This window comes from Cannabis sativa, chromosome X, assembly GCF_029168945.1.
Source record: "Cannabis sativa cultivar Pink pepper isolate KNU-18-1 chromosome X, ASM2916894v1, whole genome shotgun sequence".
NCBI lineage: Eukaryota > Viridiplantae > Streptophyta > Magnoliopsida > Rosales > Cannabaceae > Cannabis > Cannabis sativa.
Window position 1 is genome coordinate 51,617,897 of NC_083610.1, and position 21,502 is coordinate 51,639,398.

Below are 21,502 nucleotides of genomic sequence, written 5' to 3' on the forward strand. Positions count from 1 at the left end.
AAAATATTTTCAAAAATTGAAAAAAAAAATTCATGGAAAACGAAACTGTACAACATCAACATTCATCAAACAACACATAAACCAACATGAAACCATCCAAATCAACACAGAAACATGCAATCATCGTTTTAATTCATATTACATGAAAGTAAATCATTACCATGGCTCTGGTGCCAGTTGTTGGAAATTATTTTACCAGGATCTAGATTTACTAACAAGTATGTTGGATTAACAACCTAATATGAATTCTAAAACAATGAAAATAAACACATATAAAGTTAGAAAACCTTACAGTGGGTGCAGCGGAATAATATGACTCCTTCCGTTCAAATCTCTAGCCCTTGATTCCTTTCTGTAGCAGAGCATCACCAAGATCTGAACCTGGATCTTCTTTTCTCCTTCTTTGATGCAGAAATTCCATAGTCTTCCATACTATGATTGAGATACCACTTGATGTGTGTGGGCACTACTCATCTCACAAGGATTTCGAAATTTCTCTCTATTTTTCTCTCTCAATTTCGTGGCTTATCATGCATAGAAGAGAAGAGAACAAGGTTGCTTTATATAGGGAAAAGGGAGAGCACAACTTTCCAAATAAACAGTTTCCTCTTTTACTGTTTAATTGATTAACTGCCTTATTTAGTGTGATCCACCACTTTCCTATTATAGCTAGGCTTTGATTAGCAATTACATGGCAATTAAAAATGAAAATAATAATTGGGAAACACAAAGGGAGTGCTCGGCCATAGAGGGAAATGGGCCTCACTTGGATTTTGCAGTTTCCTCAATTTTATTTCTATTTCTCCAAAAATGCCATTTTTCTAATTCTAATCATTTAAATGCCAACACTAATTATTTAATAACTAAAATAGATTATTAAATAATATTATCATTTAAAATAATTATTAATTAGACATACAAAGTCTCTTAATTAATAATTAAACCTAGAAACCCTTTTCTTTACGATTTCATCCTTAAACTGTGAGAATTCATAAAGTAGACATAGTCTAACTTTAAGAATTATAATTGATTAATTAAAATCAATTAACTGAGTCTTACAAGCATTATGGCCTCAACTAGTATGGGGACCATGGGTCTATATAACCGAGCTTCCAATAAGTCGAACCGAATTTACCAAGTAAATTCCCTAACTTATTAATTCCTCATTGAATCCACACTTAGAACTTGGAATTGCACTCTCAGTCATATAGAAACTCTCTATATGTTCCACGATATAGACACGTCATTAGTTATCCATTGTTATAACCCTAATGTGATCAATGATCCTCTATATAGATTATTTACACTGTACAGGGATTAAATTACCGTAACACCCTACAATGTATTTTATCCTTAAAACACTTAACCTTGTATAAATGATATTTCACCTAAGTGAAATGAGATCTCCACCATTTATCTTCGTTTGGTTAAGCTCGAAGGAAATCATCCTTTACTTCTATTTGCCAAATAGAAGCTATAGATTCCATATTTATGTTAGCGCTCCCACTCAATTGCACTACCGTGTTCCCAAAATGTACGTATCACCCTGATACAAAACTAGGCTTAACTAACAAATCAAAGAACACGAGTAACACTCTTGAAATTGAGCCTAACCATATCAGGATTTCGATCATGTGATCTAGGATCAATAGTTGATATTGAATTGAATAGATATTACGGTAAGTTTTAACATATCTAATCAAAGTTCAATATCGGTCCCTTCCGATGTATACTCCATACATCCGATACTGGTAAACTTTGCCAATGTCCTGGAAAGGACATAACACTTTTGCAAGGTGTAAGAATACCTATCGTTGATTATACCATGTCAGTCTAAATCCAGTGTTCTGACAAATCAGGGAATCAACTTTTGAACATATAATAAAGATTATATTCCACTGTGCTGACAACACTATAATCTTTAACCAACCCATATGTTCTAGACTTAAAAAGAATTCATACATTATATACATATAATCATGAAATAAATCATGTGAACCATGCAACATAAAATGTTATTTCTGATCTTTATTAATAAGTAAATCTGATTATGTGAAATGAGTTTTATTTAGGGCATAAAACCCAACACCAAATCAATAATAAAATCAATTTTTCTCTACGGAGGTAAACCCAGAAGTTCATCAGGAAAAACATCTAGAAATTCCCGAACCACCCTGATGTCTTCGAGCAGAACTGTCTCAGGCCATGTGGTATCCAATACCATGGCCAGAAACCCTAGACATCCATCTTGTAACTATTCCCTTGCTGTTAGTACTGAAATCACTAGAATCCAAGATCCCTGAACCGATCCCACAAAAACAAACAGTTCCTCACCTTCTTGTTGGAAAATTACCATTTTCCGTTTACAATCAATACTCACTGAGTACTTGGATAAGAAATCAATTCCAAGTATAATATCAAAATCCGCTAAACCCATTTCTATTATGTCAGCACTCAACTCTCTATCCTCAATTCTGATTGGCATAGACCAAATACACCTTTTGGAGATGACTAATTCTCCGCCAGGCAATAGGGTTCCAAACCCTTTATCATAACTATCATGCGCTCTATCAACCTTACTAAAAGTTCTGGCTGCCACATAAGAGTTGCTGACTGAGAGCTGACCTGTTATGACTGAGGGACTAGCCTCCGCATCTACCTGAGGTAGAGCAAACACCCTCGCTGGAGCGGGTTTTCCAGCAGTCTTTTGTTCTTCTTTCTTAAGCTGGGGACAGTCTCTTTTATAGTGCCCTGGCATACCACACTGGAAGCACCCTTGCCCTCTACACTCACCCAGATGATGCTTTTTACAACTGGGGCATTCCAGGTAAGTGTATCAGGTTTCAAAACTACCCTGACGGTTGCCTCGTCCCTAGTTCCCTCGGAACCTCTTACTCTGACCTAAGCCACCGGGTGCAGTCGGTGCCTTTCGTTTCTGATATGTGGCTGAGCCACTACCACCCCTACTATAACTAGAGGTAGGAGGAGTAGGAGCCCCACCAACGACATGAGTCCCTCGAGACTCTTGACTACACTCCACTGCGCCCTTAGCTCGCAGTGCCTTTCCCACCATATCAGCATAGGTGGTGTTGTCATCAGTGGTAATCATAAGATTATGTCTTATCTTCGAATTCAATCCATCCAACTAATTCTCTTTCTTACTGAAATTGATTGGCACTTTTCTCGAGGCCAATCTTGCCAATAGATCAAACTGAGTTGTGTTTTCAGTAACACTCATATTTTCTTTTTGGGTCAGCTGAGTAAATTCCTTCCTTTTCGCACTTTTAACTGCTTCATTATAATACTTCGCATTGAACAACTCCTGAAACTTTTCCCAGGTCATAGCAGTAACATCAAAAGTTAGGAACACCATGTTCCACCAAACTAGAGCATCTTCTTGAAACTGAAATGTGGCATAGGCCACTCTGTCATTGCCGGTGACACCGATGAAATTCAAAATTCTTGTAATAACTGTTAGCCATTGCTTAATTTCATTACATCGTGACCTCCCAGAAACACTGGAGGTTCTTGCTTGCAGAACCTTTCGTACAGTGGTTCAATTCGGCTCAGTGCTACAACCGGTCCTGCTTGCACAGCAGGGGCAAGAGCTACCTACATTTCTAGAGCAGGGATTGCAGGAGCACCTTTCTGTCTCAAGCGTTTGATTTCTTCATCTTGCTCATTAATTCTAGCTTGAATTTCTGCAAAACCTATTTTCCCATTCCTAGACAGCTTGGGCAGCCTACGATGGGTTAACATCACCACGACCACGTGCCCTACCTCTAGGGCCTCAGCCTCCGCCACGGACATTTGGGGGAATCTAAACTCCCTAACCGCCACTGGATCCGATTGAGTTACCCTGACTCCTGGTGTTTCGCTTGGCATCCATACTACTAAAACAGCATGCGTAACCAAGAGCTAGTCTGGTCAGATTGCGATCAAGAATAACTTACTAATTAACGCTTATTTTGGAAATTTAAAACATGCACCTATTTAGCTATCAGGCTACTAACATGCTTCCTATTAGGCTTTTCTTAAATCATACTACTAAAATAAACTACTAAAGCAATAAAGGCTTACTGAACCGTGAGATGAGCTAATTGTTGATGATGATTGTACATGTCGTGACGATCTTCGGAAGACAACCTAGCAGCTTTAATACCAAATTGTAACACCCTACTAGTTTAGGCATGTTAACGTGATTTTTAACTAACTTGGAGCTCGTTGCTAATCAAAGAGTTTATTAAAAATCGTGATTAATTAAAATTTTTCTTAATTAACTATAAATATTAACATAACATACTTATATAAAAGCGAAATCCCGTTTATAAAAGTATTTACAAAAGTGTCACTGTACATATACAAAAGTTTGTCACCTAGTGACTATACAAAATCAACCCTGATGTCCCTAAGATTGTATGCTCCAGGCCTAACTGCCCCGACATGTACAATCTCTATCTGCTCGTTCTCACGGTTGCTCAACCTTAGCTTTGCTGTTTCCTACACATGCAAACAATAACTGTGAGTTGACGGACTTAGTAAGAAATGCATAAACAATAACATAGCAATAACCTAGATTATAATCAGGCACCCATACCACCAATCACAACTCTATCCTCGTGTCCAACACGGTGCTGAGTCTAAAATGTTCATACTGACAGTACTATTGACCATAATATAAGCCTATACTCAGTACGCTAGTCATACTCTAGTCGTATCGATGTGATACTATAAATTAGTACAGTAATATCGACCATAATATCACCCTATACTCGGTACACTAGTCATACTCTAGTTGTACTGATGTGATATTGTCGAATAGTACTTAAGCAAACATACATTTCTTATGTAATCTAACAGGCTTAATTAATATGCACACTAAACATGTAAATAGCATACCATTATACTAATCTTACCTTGTTTCTGAATTCAGGTGTGTTGGCCAACCTGAGTGGAACAGCTGCTCGACGAATTATAGGCCCCTAAATCACATCATTCGTAAAACTGGTGAGTGACGCACTAAATCACTTTTTGGTGTCTTAAACTTGAAACTAAAAGTATCCTTAATAACATGTCAATACCCTAAATATTGTAAAAACGGGAAAAGCTAAGGTTCCCAAAACATCCCCAACCAGTAGATCGGTTTCCCAACCGTAATTCAAGTTCTGTGGGGTGTCTTGAGGACCAACCGGTCGACCATTTCCTATAGGCCCCCCTGAACCGGTCGACCAGTTCAGTGCATGATAGTTTAAAAAATTCACAACTCACTAAAATCAACCCCAAACTCAACCAAACCTTCCAGAGCTATTCAATATATCACAAAGAACATATCCGAAGCAATAAAACACCACATCATGCACAAAATCAAAATATACCATTAAAGAGCAAAGCTTGAGTTGTTAAACTCAAAGCTTGCTCAAATATGACAACAACCCTTAAATCCTCTATAATTAAACAAAACTAACCTTAATTAAACTTCAGAAAATAAACTCAAACAACTACAACACCTAAACTCACAAATTCATGCATAATTTTTAAATGAAAGCCTTAGAAAACTTAAAGAGAAAGATGCTAGTAACTTTACCTTGAATTGAATACACTTAAAACTTGTTTCAATGACTGATTGCAACAAAGAAAAATCCCCAACAGCTGCTCGTCCTTGAGGGTTCAAAAGAGAGAGAGAGAGAGAGAGAGAGAGAGAGAGAGAGAGAGAGAGAGAGAGAGAGAGAGAGAGAGAGAAGATGGTTTTTTTCTTAAATTTCCTTTTCTTTCTAATTTTTTTAATTTTCTAAAAAGATCAAATAACCCATAACATAATTAAACCATTTGTGGCCAGCTGCCACTCTAAAAATCAGCCACCACTCCAAAGGTGAAATGACAAAAAAACCCCTCCCCACAAGCTTAACTAACAAAATGGTCTAGGGGTAAACTTTTCATTTCCAACCCTCACCTGACATTTCTAATGTCTGACTATAATGCCCCGCTATACTTAAAATACTAAAATGTGATTCTAATGGCCAAACGCCGCGTTCCAATGTTGTCGGGCACAAAACATGCAAAAATATAAATTTTCATATATGGTATATATAATGCATTCTGAATTCAAATAAATCCCCGTAAAATAATAATTCATAACTAATATGCAAGTTTCATAATTAAACCCTAATTATCTACTAATTTCCAACTTATAGTTAAACGGTCTTTACAGGGACCCATAGGTAATTCCTGCCCCTAGTGACATAAGTCTTCCACTATCATCAATGTCTCTTACCTTGGCGGCATCGTAGCTTTTAAGCTTTCACCTTGTTGTTACTTCACATTGGCAAGGGAGGAACATTCTAACTATCTAGCCTTGGCGACTTAGAATTCCTTCTTCAAGTCATGTGAGAGTTTGTCCCATGAGGTAATGGAGTGCCTCTTAAATTTCTTGAACCAAGTCTTGGCTGCTCTAGTAAGTGTTACAGGAAATAACAAACATTTTAAGTCACCAACTACTTGGTGGGCACACATAAGTGTGTTGAAGTCACTTATGTGTACTCTGAGATCCGTACTCCCATCGTTCTTGGTTGTGGTCGGCATCTTAAACCCTTACCGATATGGTAGTGCCAATATCCTAGGAGAGTAAGGTTTTAGCTCCTCATTCGAATCATATGCAGTGACATTTTGGTTATTTGTTACCATTAGTTAATGTATCATTTGTTCCAATACATTGAGCCTAGGGTCATTGGCTCGTCCTTCCTAACCATGGCTAGCTTAGGGAATATTGTTTTTATATCCCCAATTGATATTATTGTTGTTATTTGCTACTGGTGAAATTGGGTTCTACCTTCTACTCAAATGTTCCCTTAAATCAATTTTCTTTGATTGAGGTGTTGTTGCAATGTTCATTATTGTGAAGTGAATTATTATGAACACTAATGGAACGACTTTTGGAGTCAGGTCGACCACTATCCTCAGCAAAGCTCACTGTTCTTTATTGTTGTTGATGATGAAGAGAGAGTGGGGGATGCTCAAAGTATGGCGTCAAAGGAGTGTCTAATTTACACACATAGCTATTTTCTTCGGTAGGTTGGTGCCTCAGGGGCATCCTTTATTTTTGCCAACAATATGTTGGCTTCTGACAAGCACGATCTTCATGAGGAATGGTGCCTTGCTTATGCCCCCTAAGTGGTTGAGCATGTGGCGCATTACCATGGGAGGTGGATCGCCTTGGTTTTTCTAGACTACTACAAATTGACAGATTTGGTACCTTATAGTTTATGGTGGTGCTTGAATCGGAGAAGGATGCACTCTCTTTTCTTCTCCACCCATGTTATTATTCTCATAGTTAGGCCTTGGAGGAACAGTTTGGGTCCCATGAGCATCATGACCACTCCCATGTAATGGTAATCGACTCAAACATTTGGTCAAAGTTTGTGGTCCCCCTCCTTGTTGGATTATTCATGGGGGCATGTTCTCTCCTTAGGCGCCCTCTTCTTCTCCTAGGTGGAGAAGGATTTCTTGGTACAGGAGGTTGGTCCCCATGTCTTTGGGCTAGCTATTGGAGCTCTCTATTTTGGCGTAGGCTTTCTGCCAACAAGACACTTAGAGTATCATTTTCTTGAAACACTTCATGCACATGTATGGACCTGACTGGTGGGCACTCCCTAAATGGAGATGAGGAACTCTCACAATCTTGTACATGTCCCACATCTTCTGGCATAGGTGGCATGGGATACTTTTCTCGGTACCTACAGGTTCCCTCTCCATGTTGTTGTGGAGGGACTAAGGTTCCTTCACTTCGGGGTTAGTTAACTTCCCCCGTTGGGACTTCAGCATCCTCCTCATAATTTTTCCTCCTCGTACTCAACACCATTATTGTAAAAAAAAGGTAAATTGATGAGTTTTCAAAAGGGGAAAATAGACAAATTTTCACCTCAACACTCTCAATGAAAGAACCAAACTGTATTAAGAGCGCTCTCTAATCCTCTCAATGAAAGCACCAAACTGTTGTTGCGGTTTTTTGTTAACAAATCTATGAAGATCGTAAAAATATAGAGGATTGCGATGAATTAATTTTGACTAATAAAACCACAATCAATATATTTGACATGAGATATTTATAGTAGTTCGCCCCCATGTCACGATGGTAATGGGGCTACGTCTACTTTTGTTTTTATTAATTAGATCTAAAACACTAGATTTATGTTCTCAAGAGTGTGTGGATAAAAATACAGTAAAGGATTTCTAGGTGAAATCTTAACCGAGACTTATGAACATTGGACTCATGGGAGACTCAACATTCATAAATCTGATCAAAGTTGGTGGTTGTAAGGTTCTTGGGAATAATAAACCAATAAAGTAGAAAAAAGGGATATGTATCATTGTGTTTGAGGTCTTGGTGTCGATTGATGATGGTGGACTCAATGGAAAGATGAAAGAGTAAGTGTGATGTTCTTGGCCGCCGTCAAGGATGTCCAAGAGAGAAGGTTCAGAAGTGATAGTCTAAAACAAGGTCCATAATTCAGCCTCTTACTCTCATTATATTGGTTGTAGGGTTAGTTAGTGATCCCCCCATATGTCGGGGTGTCTCACTAACAAATCCCGTATATCATCTTTTTTAATGAATAAAAAATTATAAGAGAATAAATATCTATAAAAATCTCCTTGTTTCTAGGCCAAAATCCCACATTGGAAAAATTGTTACTTTTGGTTGAGGATGCGCCAACTTGAAATGAAGTGACAAGGGATGCCACCTCTCGGTTTGGAATTCATGATATTGGTGACAAGTGCTAAAAACATGTGTTTTGGGTTATTAGTGTTCGCATATGATGCCACATGGGTTGTGGCAATATCCTCCAACACCCCTCGCTTAACTACACTACTCAATTCCCGAGTAAAGTGTACCAGTCTATCTTATGAGCCAATTTTGGACACGATAACCTCAGAATTGGGCTATGACTGACACACTTAGATCTGTCTTCAAATTATCTTTCCAATGCAAGTTAAACTGGATCATTTAGATAAAAATTGAGAGAGTTATGCCTATTTTATTGAAGGTAATTATGCTATCTTGTGCTAATTGCGAGCACTGACATGGCCAAATGGCAGTGCTCAGCCATGCATGTTGTTGGACCCCTCAGGGTGTGTTTTGACTTATTTTTTTATGGTGAGTCATATTTTGGGGGTCTTGGGAGCCCAAAACCTCTTTTCAATGTTTGAAACCCTAACATGAGACCACTACCACCGGTTGGGGCTGGAGAGTGGCAATAGTCGGCCATGGCTTATAGGAAGCCATGGATTTTGTTTCTTGCTTATTTCATTCATATGGATATTAGAAAATTACTTTGGTCACATTGGTTCTTGACCAATTTTTTAGGAGAGCACTGCCACCCTTTTGCCAAAACAAGTAGCAGTGGTCGCATAAGAGGCTCATGAAGCCTTCCGTAACTTTTCTCACTTGTGTTTAATACATTGATGTTAAAAATACAACTTGGCTAATGAAACTCCTCCCCTTATGTAGTGGCGGACTACTGCCACCAATTGTGCCAAAATTGTGGCAGTGGTCGGCCAAGTAGTTTCCACACCACTCGGTGGCTTCCTTCTCTTTGTTTTGACATATTAATTGTAAAAATGTAATTTTGACAAAAAATCTCAATCCCCCTCTTCATGGTCGACCACTACCACTCATTGTGCCACAAAAATGGCAGTGGTCCGCTAGGCATGGTTCTTGGTGAGAAATGGTTTCTTTCACTTGTGTTGCACTCCTTGTTTCTTGGTGTTGAGAGAACACATTTGGACGATTTTCCCTTGATGTTTTGTAAGTAGCGACCACTGTCGTTCCCTTGTGGCACTGCTCTCCAAAAATTGGAGAGTATTGCCATTTCCATATGGAAGTGGGCGCATAGGTCTTATTCCATAAGAGCTTTATTCAAATTTGACTTTATGCACAAATTTAAGTCATTTCATGCCTAAATGAGTCAAGTTCTTGTTGGTTTCCTTGGCGGATTGAGATCTCTAGGGTGAAAACGCTCGTGCGGGCCTAACCATCCTAATTTGAGCACACTTGGGTGTGTGAGTCCCGACACCAAATGCTTAGTTAATATTTTCGAATCCTCTAGAGTTACCATGGGACCCTCAAAAAGGATGTCTTAACTCATGCATTTAACATTTATAAATCTTGGTCAAAGTCGCAAGATCGACTTTTTTAAAAAATTTCGAAAATGAGGTATAATAAATTTATTTTTATTTTTGTGATTGAAAAATAAATATGTGAACAAACGCCACCATTAAATAAAATAGATTTTGCTTTTCTATTTTCGTTCACATGTTAATTTGGCATATATATAAGTTTTAAATTATTTGCATGATTTCATAAATTTTATACTGTTATAGATATATAAATGTTATTGCAACTGTATGAGCATTTAGAATATAATGTGTGACTTTCTAAAAAAAATAAGCAATGTAATCTGTGAAAGCTCATCTGAAACCCTTCTAAGAATATCTTTTCTTTCTTGTTTTAAATATGCCCTGGAAAATGCTTTAATAATCACATCAATTATGCTTGAGTTTTTTATTTTTGGGATGCAAGTTATGCTTATGATTGAGTTAAGAAATTGTAACCAAATTAAGTATTTGGTTTGACGTTAATATGCTGATTGACATTTATAGATTCTCATGCCAATCATATATAGATATATATGTGATCATACATCGAACTTCAAACTATATATACGTGATCATATATACCCTCCTTCCGGGCAATTACTTCCTTTTAATTTATGTGATATTATATGCGAATGTACCAAAATCAGAATAACTTTAATTAAAGCTGTTTGAAGTGATCCAGATGCAAACAAAATGAAAAAAGAAAAAAGAAAGAAGAAGAAAAGAATTATTAATAAATCTGGTCAATGAATTATTAAGAACTAAATTATCTTTACATTGCTAGTGATCAAGCTTTTTGTTTAATTATAAAAACAATTTTTTTTAATACATGAAAAAAAAAATTATTAGTTCATATACCACTGATGGAGCAATTCATTAACATAGGGGTTGTAGCCCTCTCAAAAAAATAAAGGAAATTTTATTTACACCCAAAAAAATTTCTAAATACATCCCATTTTAATAATTTTTATTTTATTTAAAATTAATATCTTTAATTATACTAAAATTTTTTAACTTTTTCTTTCAATTCATATTCTTAAAAAATATACGTATCAAACAAAATTAAATTATATTTTAAATATTATGGCAAAAAAATTAAAAAATTATATGAAATTTTCTTAGAAAAAAATAAAAACAAAATATACATGAGTTAGAAAAATTATGAAAATGAAATCAAAATAAGTAGTGAAATTAACATAAAATAATGTGAAGAAAAAAATTTAAGAAAATATTAAGAATACTTTTTAAAAATTATTTAAGTTTATATTTTTTTTTTAATAATGGAATGTATTTATAAGTTTATGGGGTGTAAATAGAACTCCCCTAAAAAAAAATTATATAGTTATCTGTAATTTTTCCTCACTAAATTAATTATATACAATTTTCCCTTTAATTTGTAACTCCTCCCTCCGCCTCCCGGTGTTACTAAATATTATACTATCTCAAATAGTTACTAATTTAGTGTAAAATTTATATCAATTAAGTATATAATCTTTTACTTCATAAGTCTAATAATTCATATCACAATATTCTACAAATAAATATATTTTACTTAAACAATTTCACATTTTATATTATTTATATTAATAACTAAATATAACTAATTTATGAAATAATTAATAAGAATTATATCATAGCTACTAGTAAGAATTTAAAATCTTAAAATAATTTAATAAAATAATTATTCATTAAATTAATTAAACACTAAACATATTTTTTTTTAAAAAAAAAAATCCTTATTGACACTACTATAAATATGGGCTTTAGATGCACTTTTTAAGACCTTTCAATCTCATTTTTTACAAAATTCGCCACTAATGCTTTTCCAGACAACACTGTAAAGTTAAACATAATCGATGTTACAGTGTACACTATAGCGTCAATTATTATTAAATAATAACCGACGGTATATGCACACTATGGCATCAGTTATTGTAACACCCTAACTATCTTAGGCGTATTACGTGATTTTTAAACGTACTGTGCAGCTCGTTGCTAGTCAACGAGGTTTATGGAAAAACGTGATTAATTAAAATTGTGCTTTTTCATTAAACTTATAAACCATTTTGCAAAAAGTCTCGGGATCCCGATTTATAAAAATATTTACAAACGTTTTTACTGTTCAACTTTTACATCAAAATGAAAGTCGTCTAACGACAGTTACAAAAATCTCAGCCCTGCTGTCCCGAGGATCGTACGCTCCAGGCCTAACCGCCCCGACATGTACAATCTCATATGCTCGGTCACGGTCCATCAGCTACAGCCTTGCCTTTACCTACACATGAACGTAAACTGTGAGTCGACAGACTCAGCAAGAAAAGCATAATAATATCATACATAAAACTGACTGCCGTGTCCAACACGATACTGAGTCCCGCTACTGCCATGTCCAACATGGTACTGAGCACTACTGCCATGTCCAACATGGTACTGAGTTTTGAACGTTCAGGGGACGGTACTATTGACAAGTATCCTCCTGATCGGTCAAACCGGTCATACCTCGGCCGTCGGTCATACTCCGGCACATACCGACGGGATAGGTCGATAGACCGAACCACCAACCAAGTGTCACTGATCGGCCGAACCGGCCATACTCGGCCGTCGGTCATACTCCAAATTCATCGACGTGACGGGGTTGGATGGTTCGAAGCCTAAATACATAACTAATGTAATCTAGCAGTGCTTCCTACATGCACGCTAAACATGTAATCTACATATGCATACCGTTATACTAATCTTACTCCGGATTCCGATTTCGTGTGTGCCTACAACGACTCGAACCGAAGCCGAACGAGCGGACACGGCTCCTAAACCATAAAAATCACAATGCCGTAAGTGACACGCTAAATCACTTCCCGGACTAAAACTTGAAACTAAAAGTTTCCCTATCGATAAAAAGCATGGCAATACCCCTAAAAACCCAAAAACGAGGAAAACTAGTGGTTCGAAAAATCCCCAACCTGGTATCTGTTGCCCAACCGGAATTCCGGTTCTTGGAAATTCTGAACCCCCATCCCGGAATTCCGGATGCTCAACCGAATTCCGTTCGCAGGCAAAGAACCAAAAAATCTCATAACTTGACCAATTCGACCCCAATTGGTCCCAAACTTTCCAGACCTGTTCTAAATACCCTAAAGAACAAAACCAAGGCAACAAACCTACCCAGAAACCACAAATACAAAATTTGCCATTGGAGCTCAAGCTTTGAGTTCCAAACTCAAGCTTGAGCAAACCACCAAAACAAGCAATCAAACTAGCTTAAAACCTCTTAAACTAGCATAATATAACCTCTGAAAACAAACAACAACATCCAGCAATTCACAGAAACAAAACATCACATTTTCTTTCAAAATTCATAACTTTTTAACAAAGAAACTAAAAGCTTTGAACACCCTATCTAGCATGCTTCAAACAACTCAATTATTCATCACATAAACATGCTTTGAATCACACAAATTAACCTCAAAACACAGCAGCCAAAATCAACTAAAATCATGCATGCATTCATCACTTTTCATCATTTTTTTCAAGAAATTTAAAGAGAAAGGAACTAGGAAACACCTACCACAACAAGAGATCAATAAAGTTGCAAATTAGGGCTTGAATCACCAAAGAAAACCAGCCTTTTGAACCCCAAGTCTCAGCCGAAAATGAGAGAGAGAAAAAGAGTGTTTTCTTGAATTTTTTTCTTTCTTTTCAACACTTAATGATTTTTTTGATAAAAAGGGAAAATAACATATAACACATACACTTATTCATTTCAGCCAATTAAACACTTAAATAATTATTTATTTTCCATTTCATAAAGTCATAAAAGACAAAATACTAATGGGGCAAAAAGACCATTTTGCCCCTCCACCATAAAATCATGCAAAACATACTAAAGGGGTATTTTTGGGACATTCTAAATTCCCGGCCATTCCCGACATTCCCAATGTCTAAAACCCGTCCCCAAAATACTAACATACTAAGTTGTGATTTCTACTGAGCCAAACGCCGCGTTCCAAAATACGGACAATCGAAATGCGAAATATAAAAGCTACTGATAACATACTCATGCATATCTGAATTCCATAAATATCCATAATAAATTATTTAAATGGCTATAAATAATTTCATGATTAAACATAAACAACTGCTAATTTCCAAATTAACTAAGCGGGCTTTACAGTTATATACTAATAATTGATACCATATGCAATCAGAACTGACGAAAAAGGCTAAAACACCTGACGGAAAAGGCTAAAACACTAACGCCACAATATTATAAATTAGTTTATTTTTTTAGTTTAAAATCTATTATAAATTTTGAAATTTAATTTATTTAAATTATTTTTATGACTAGCGAATATACTTAAATTAATATTATGAAAGTAATTAAAAAAATTTAATTATATTACACAAATGCTTTAAAATTAGTCCAATTGTTAACAAGTTAATATATCTAATTAAACATATGAAAATTACAAGTTAACCTAAAAAAATAAGCTTGGGAAGAAAAATTCTTACATATTTCAGCATCAATCGTCCAAGCCTTCGTGAATTACCACCACCAATCGTTCTATCCATTGTCGCTGTAACGGTAATAATTTAGGTGGCGTTTGGTAACACTTTTTTAATCAGTTTTCTGTTTTTAAAAGTGGAAAAGTGAAAATATTTTTCAGAAACATGTTCTATAAAACTATTTTTACTTTTCAATTTTATAATTAGAAATCAAAATTTTAAAAACAAAAAAAAATCACTTTCAATATTTTTTTAAACAGTTTTTTTTTTAATCAATCTTTTGGATTACAACCAGACACGGACCCGAATCCCCTCCTCACGACCTGGGCGCTGTACCCGGCTTCTGACCCAAACCCAAATCCAACCCCGAATCTTGATCCGACTTAATAAAATCAAAAAATAAAAATGAAAATAAACTTTACAGAACACACTTTTGTTTTCTGTTTTTAAAATTGAAAAAGAAAAGTGGTTAGAGAACACATTTTTGTTTTTTAAAAATAATTTTTTTAAAAACAAAATTTTTACTTTCATTTTGTGATTAAAAATTAAAAAGCAAAAGTGTTACCAAACAGCACCTTAGTTTTTGCATCGTATGTCTTTTTTTTCTCCAAACTGTTAAAAGAAGTAAATATTTATATTAGTATATATATATATATGTATTATTGTTTGTTAATATAATAAATAAGATAATTAATAATTAAAATTTATAGCATTTTGATCGTTTAAATATCGGTTAGGGTTTGCACGGGCGATGGTGTCACTCATGTATTTCAATACATAAAAACTACATTCTTAATTTTTAAGTTGTCTTAGACAATTTGCTAGTAAATATTTGTTATGTTGGAAAAATGCTGCAAGTAGACCAGGTATGAACAGTACAATGTCTAAGCTATCTTGTTGCTTGAATTGGATCAAAAATTGTAAGGTGTCACAAGATGGAAAAAAAAGAGGTTTTCATTGCCACCTTATATGCTCTTGTTCACTAAGTGTGGAAGAGTAGTAATGCAGAGTTATGGGAATAAAAGGTTCCAATGATAAGAATGTAAAAACATAGTTTATAAAATGTGTGATAGACTAAAAAATACGATTTTGGGGAAAATTAGTTCCGATGATAAGAATGTTAGGGTTTATAATACACTTAAGAAATATATAAATCACAGATCTAAACATATTCCTAAAGTGCTTTAATATAGAAAACCCTAAGTCATATAAATCTATAAAGCCTTTGCTAAATTAAAGAAGAAGATGATGATAAAAGATCAGCGGAAGCACTAACCTGAAGCCATTGTTGGAGATTGCAGAGAAGGTTTTGATCTTCCAAGAATACACTATTTTCTTAGGTATTTTCTCTGATGGGGAAGGAGAGAATACAGAAACCCTAGTGTTTCTTGGGGACCACTACCTATTTATAGACTCATCTTAGAATGAGTTTTGGGTATTTATAATTTGGCCCCTCAACAAATTATAAATTAACTTATGGTATCTACACATTAATTCCATGACACTTTAATACCCTTTTGATACCCATAACATAATTGGTCACTTAATTTTGTATCACACTTTATAACAGCATATACATTATACATATGTGCCCACATAGGATTTTTAATCCAACAATCTCCCACTTGGGCAACATATGTTACCTGATAAATGTATAACCTTATGAGCTCAAAATCTTCTATTATGTAAAGGTATCACAACAATCTCGTCCATCAACTATACCCATATAGGATCAAAGCGATTTTCGTCATATCAATCATGACTAAACCCATCAATGATCACATATACAAATATAGCCAAATGACATAGATCAATCATGGATGTGTAGCATGGAAATTACATGCAATGTGAACCGAACATGCCTATTTCCAACTGGTCCTACTTAAACCAAAGTGAGGTCAAACTTAAACATAACAAAACAGAGTGGATAAACTGAAAACTTTATTTCTGATCAGAAAATAACCAAATACATAAATGTCTTAAACAAACATAAAGCAAAGAGAATACAAACTCCCACTAAATCATGATATCCTCAAGTAATACTACACCCATGTGAGCAGTGTGCTCATGAAAGACCTTGGGTGGTAATCCTTTTGTGAGCGGATCCGCTATCATGGAGTTTGTCCCAATATGCTCTATGGATATCTGTCCACTCTGCACTTTTTCTTTCACAACTAGGAACTTTATGTCAATATGCTTTGACTTGGATGAGCTCCTATTGTTATTGGAATACAAAGATCGCTGATTTATTGTCACAGAATATCTTAAGTGGTCTTTCAACATTCTCCAAAATACGCAGCCTAGTGACAAGGTTTCTCAGCCATATTCCCTGATTTGATGCCTCATAACACGCTACGAATTCAGCTGCCATAGTGGAAGAAGCTACAAGTGTCTGTTTGACACTTTTCCAGGATATAGCTCCTCCAGCTAACAAGAAAATGTAGCCTGATGTAGACCTTCTGCTATCTTGGCATCCAACGAAATCAGAATCAGAATACCCTACGACCTCCAAATGATCTGATTTCCTGTATGTGAGCATGTAATCTTTTGTTCTCTGAAGATACCTCATAACCCTCTTGGCTGCTATCCAATGGTCCATACCAGGGTTGCTTAAATATCTGCCTAACATCCCAACAATGTACGCAATATCTGGACGCGTACATACTTGAAGATACATTAGACTTCCTACAACTGATGCATAGGGAATCTTTTTCATTTCCTGAATTTCAAGGCTGCTTTTAGGGCATTGTCTAAGACTGAATTTGTCTCCTTTAGCGACAGGGGTATCACCTGGTCTACAATCTTGCATGCCAAATCTTTTGAGTACTTTATCGATATAGCTCTTTTGTGATAATCCAAGAATACCCCGAGAACGATCTCGACGTATTTGAATTCCTAATACAAAAGAGGCGTCACCAAGATCTTTCATCTCAAATTGCTTAGATAAAAATCTCTTGGTTTCGTGCAATAAGCCTATATCATTAGTGGCAAGCAATATGTCATCGACATATAGAACCAGAAATATGTATTTACTCCCACTGAACTTGTGATATACACAATCATCAATAATATTCATCTCAAAACCAAATGAGATAATTACTTGATGAAACTTGTGATACCATTGACGAGAAGCTTGCTTGAGTCCATAGATGGATTTCTTTAATTTGCAAACCATATTCTTTGGGTCACCAACCACAAAGTTTTCTGGTTGCTCCATATAAATTGTCTCATCAATGTCGCCATTGAGAAACGCTGTTTTAACATCCATCTGATGTAACTCAAGGTCAAAATGAGCAACAAGTGCCAATATTATCCTAAAAGAGTCTTTCGATGAAACCAGAGAGAAAGTCTGTATAATCAATGCCTTGTTTCTGAGTATAGCCTTTTGCTACAAGACGTGCCTTAAATCTCACCACATTACCATATTCATCCTTCTTGGTTTTAAGTATCCACTTACAACCAATTGGTTTTACACCTTCTGGTAATGGGACAACTTCCCAAACTTTATTGTCTTGCATAGACTTATTCTCTTCATCCATGGCATCAATCCACTTTTGAGAGTTAGAACTTTTCATGGCCTGATGCAAGTTGATTGGATCATCTTCCATCATTCCAATTTCATCCTCATGTTCTTGAAGAAATACAAAATAGTCATCTGAAATAGCATTTCTTCTCTCTCTTGTGGACCTCCTTAATGGCTCTTGTTCTTGAGGGTGTTGAATTTGTTCTTCTGGAACAATAGCCTCATTTTGATTTGGGAGTTGTTCAACATTGTCTTGTTGAGGTTCCGGATTCATTTCTTGATCAATGACAGGTGTGAAAGCCTGAACATTGTCTAAAATGATAGTAGGAACTGAGTTTGAATTCAATTCCTCCTCAAAAACAATGTCTCTAACCTTATTTCTCCCCCCAAATTCAATATCCTCAAAAAATGTTGCAGTTCCGTCTCAAATATATTTCGACGGTGGGATCATAAAACTTATAGCCCCTAGATCGCTCAGAATAACCAATAAAGTAGTTGCTAACTGTTTTGGAGTCCAATTTATTTTCATGTGGCCTATAAGGCCTTGCCTCAGCTGGACATCCCCAAATGTGGAAATGCTTTAGACTAGGCTTTCGACCTGTCCAAAGCTCATAAGGTGTTTTTGCAACTGCTTTACTTGGTACTCTATTCAGAATGTAAGCTGCTGTCTTTAATGCTTCTCCCCAGAGGGACTCAGGTAAGGTAGAATGAGCGATCATGCTCCTTACCATATCCTTAAGAGTCCTATTTCATCTCTCAGCAACACCATTCATGCTAGGTGATCCTGGCATGGTGTACTGTGGGACAATACCACATTCCTCTAGGAATTTAGCAAATGGTCCTGGACGTTGTTCACCTGAGCCATCATATCTACCGTAGTACTCACCACCACGATCAGATTTGACGTTCTTAATCCTTTTGTTGAGTTGATTCTCAACTTCAGCTTTGTAAGCTTTGAACACGTCCACGTACCGAGATTTTTCATGAATGAGATATAGGTACCCATAACGTGAGTAATCGTCTATGAATGATATAAAATATTGTTGACCATTCCAAGATGCCGTAGGGAATGGCCCACAAATATCTGTGTGAATCAATTCTAAGACTTCTGAAGCTCTATTGGCACCTAATCTCTTAGTTTTGGTCTGTTTTCCCTTGATACAATCTACACAGACATTGAAATCTGTGAAGTCAAGAGACTCTAAAATGTCATCAGACACAAGACGCTCAATTCTACCTCTTGAGATATGACCTAAGCGTTTATGCCATAATGACGCTGAATTTTCTTTATTTAATTTGCGTTTAGTGCCTCGTGATTCCACATGCAAGGTTTCATTATAGGATGCAATTGTTTCTAACAAATAAAGATTGTCATAAGTGTTCAAATAACCAGTTCCAATAATATTTGAATTTAAAGACAAAGTAAACTGATTGTTTCCAAATGAACAACAATATCCAAATTTGTCCAACAAAGAAACAGAAACTAAATTCCGCCTAAAAGACGGCACAACAAAAGTGTCTTTCAAATCCAAATAAGAACCAGTTCCTAATAACAATCTGAAATGTCCAATTGCTTCCACTTCCACCGATTGACCATCGCCCACAAAGATGTATCTTTCACCATCACTTGGCTTTCGGTAGCTCAGGCAACCCTGCATAGAAACACTTATGTGAGTAGTAGCACCAGAATCTATCCACCAAGTGTTTCTAGGTACCGAAACTAAATTAACCTCGAAACGTACCAAAGCAAGATTAATACCTTTCTTTACACGCCATGCGTGATATTTGGCACAATCTTTCTTCACATGTCCAGGTTGGTCACAAAAGAAACAACCCTTAGAATCCTGTTGTTGTTTCTTTTGAACTGGACCCTTAGCAGCTTCATTCTCAAATTTCCTTTTCTTGCCCTTATCCTTAGGAGTAGTGGCCAAATGAGCACTTTCGGTTTTGTCCTTTTTCAACCTTTCTTCCTCTTGCACACAATGAGAAATAAGCTCGTTGAGAGTCCATTTCTCCTTTTGACAGTTGTAACTAATTTTAAATTGGTTAAACTGTGGAGGAAGCGTTAACAAAACCATGAGTACAAGTACATCATCTGAAAGCTCAATCTTAAGTGTCCTTAATCTTGAGACAATATGATGCATTTCCATAATGTACTCCCTTACATTTCCTTGACCCTTATACTTCATGTTCATTAAAGAACCAAGAAGTGTTGTCATTTCAACCTTATCGTTTTTTGCAAAACGTTCCTCAATTTGTTCAAGGAAATTCTTAGCCATAGTAACCCCTTCGGATTCTGTGCCCCAAAAGGCTTCTGGAATGCTGTGTTTCATAATCATTAGACTCATGCGATTTGAACGATCCCACCTCTCAAATTCCCTTTTATCATCATGGGAACTTTCCTTAGCGAGAGGTGCAGGTTGTTCATTCCTTAGTGCATGGTCCAAATCCATACATCCCAGAACTATAAGTAGGTTCCTTTTCCAATCCTTGAAATTGGTCCCATTAAGCATGGGAATAGAATTAATGTTAGCAGATATTGAAGCAGCAGAAGATGAACTAGCTGAATATAGAACAAATAAAACAAGCTCACATTAATATGCATAATTAAACAATAAATTCAAAAATTGGTTAATCCCATCTCAAGATACCAAACACACATTAATATCAAGTCTTTGGACAATAATATTAACTGTAAACGGTACTCTTGGTGTAGCAATCAAATATTGACAATAAAAACTGTGACAAACAATAGGTTAATCTTTGGACTAACGTATTGCTCACACAAAATACCTTATAATTGTCACACATTTATTGCCACATGTATGTTTGAAATTTAGCGAAATATTCACTTACCTTTGGGCTAGTCAATATAAGCATCAATTACAAACACACAACCATCCTAATATTTAAATAAATTAATCTACACAAAAGAGGTCACTTTGGCGACATATTGTTTCAATTAATTTACTCAAAATATTAGTCATAAACCAACACCAAAATTTGAATTAAATTGTTTAAACCAAAATATATATGATCTTAAGAGGCATACAACAATATATATATCATAAGATCAATACAAAATTTCATATATTACCATCCGGAAATAAAATAAATGAATTCACTATATGTATGCAACTCTCTGAAGTTATCTTAACTAAATTATGAGCGAATCAATAAATAAAATCTAAAGTTTTAACTTTACTAAAGCCATGCATGCCCAGAATAAAAATGCATATAAAAGTGAAGTTATTTATATACATCTCAAGCCACAACAAATAAAATCAATATAAGCAAAACATGTATATCAGTATGAAGTATTGGGCT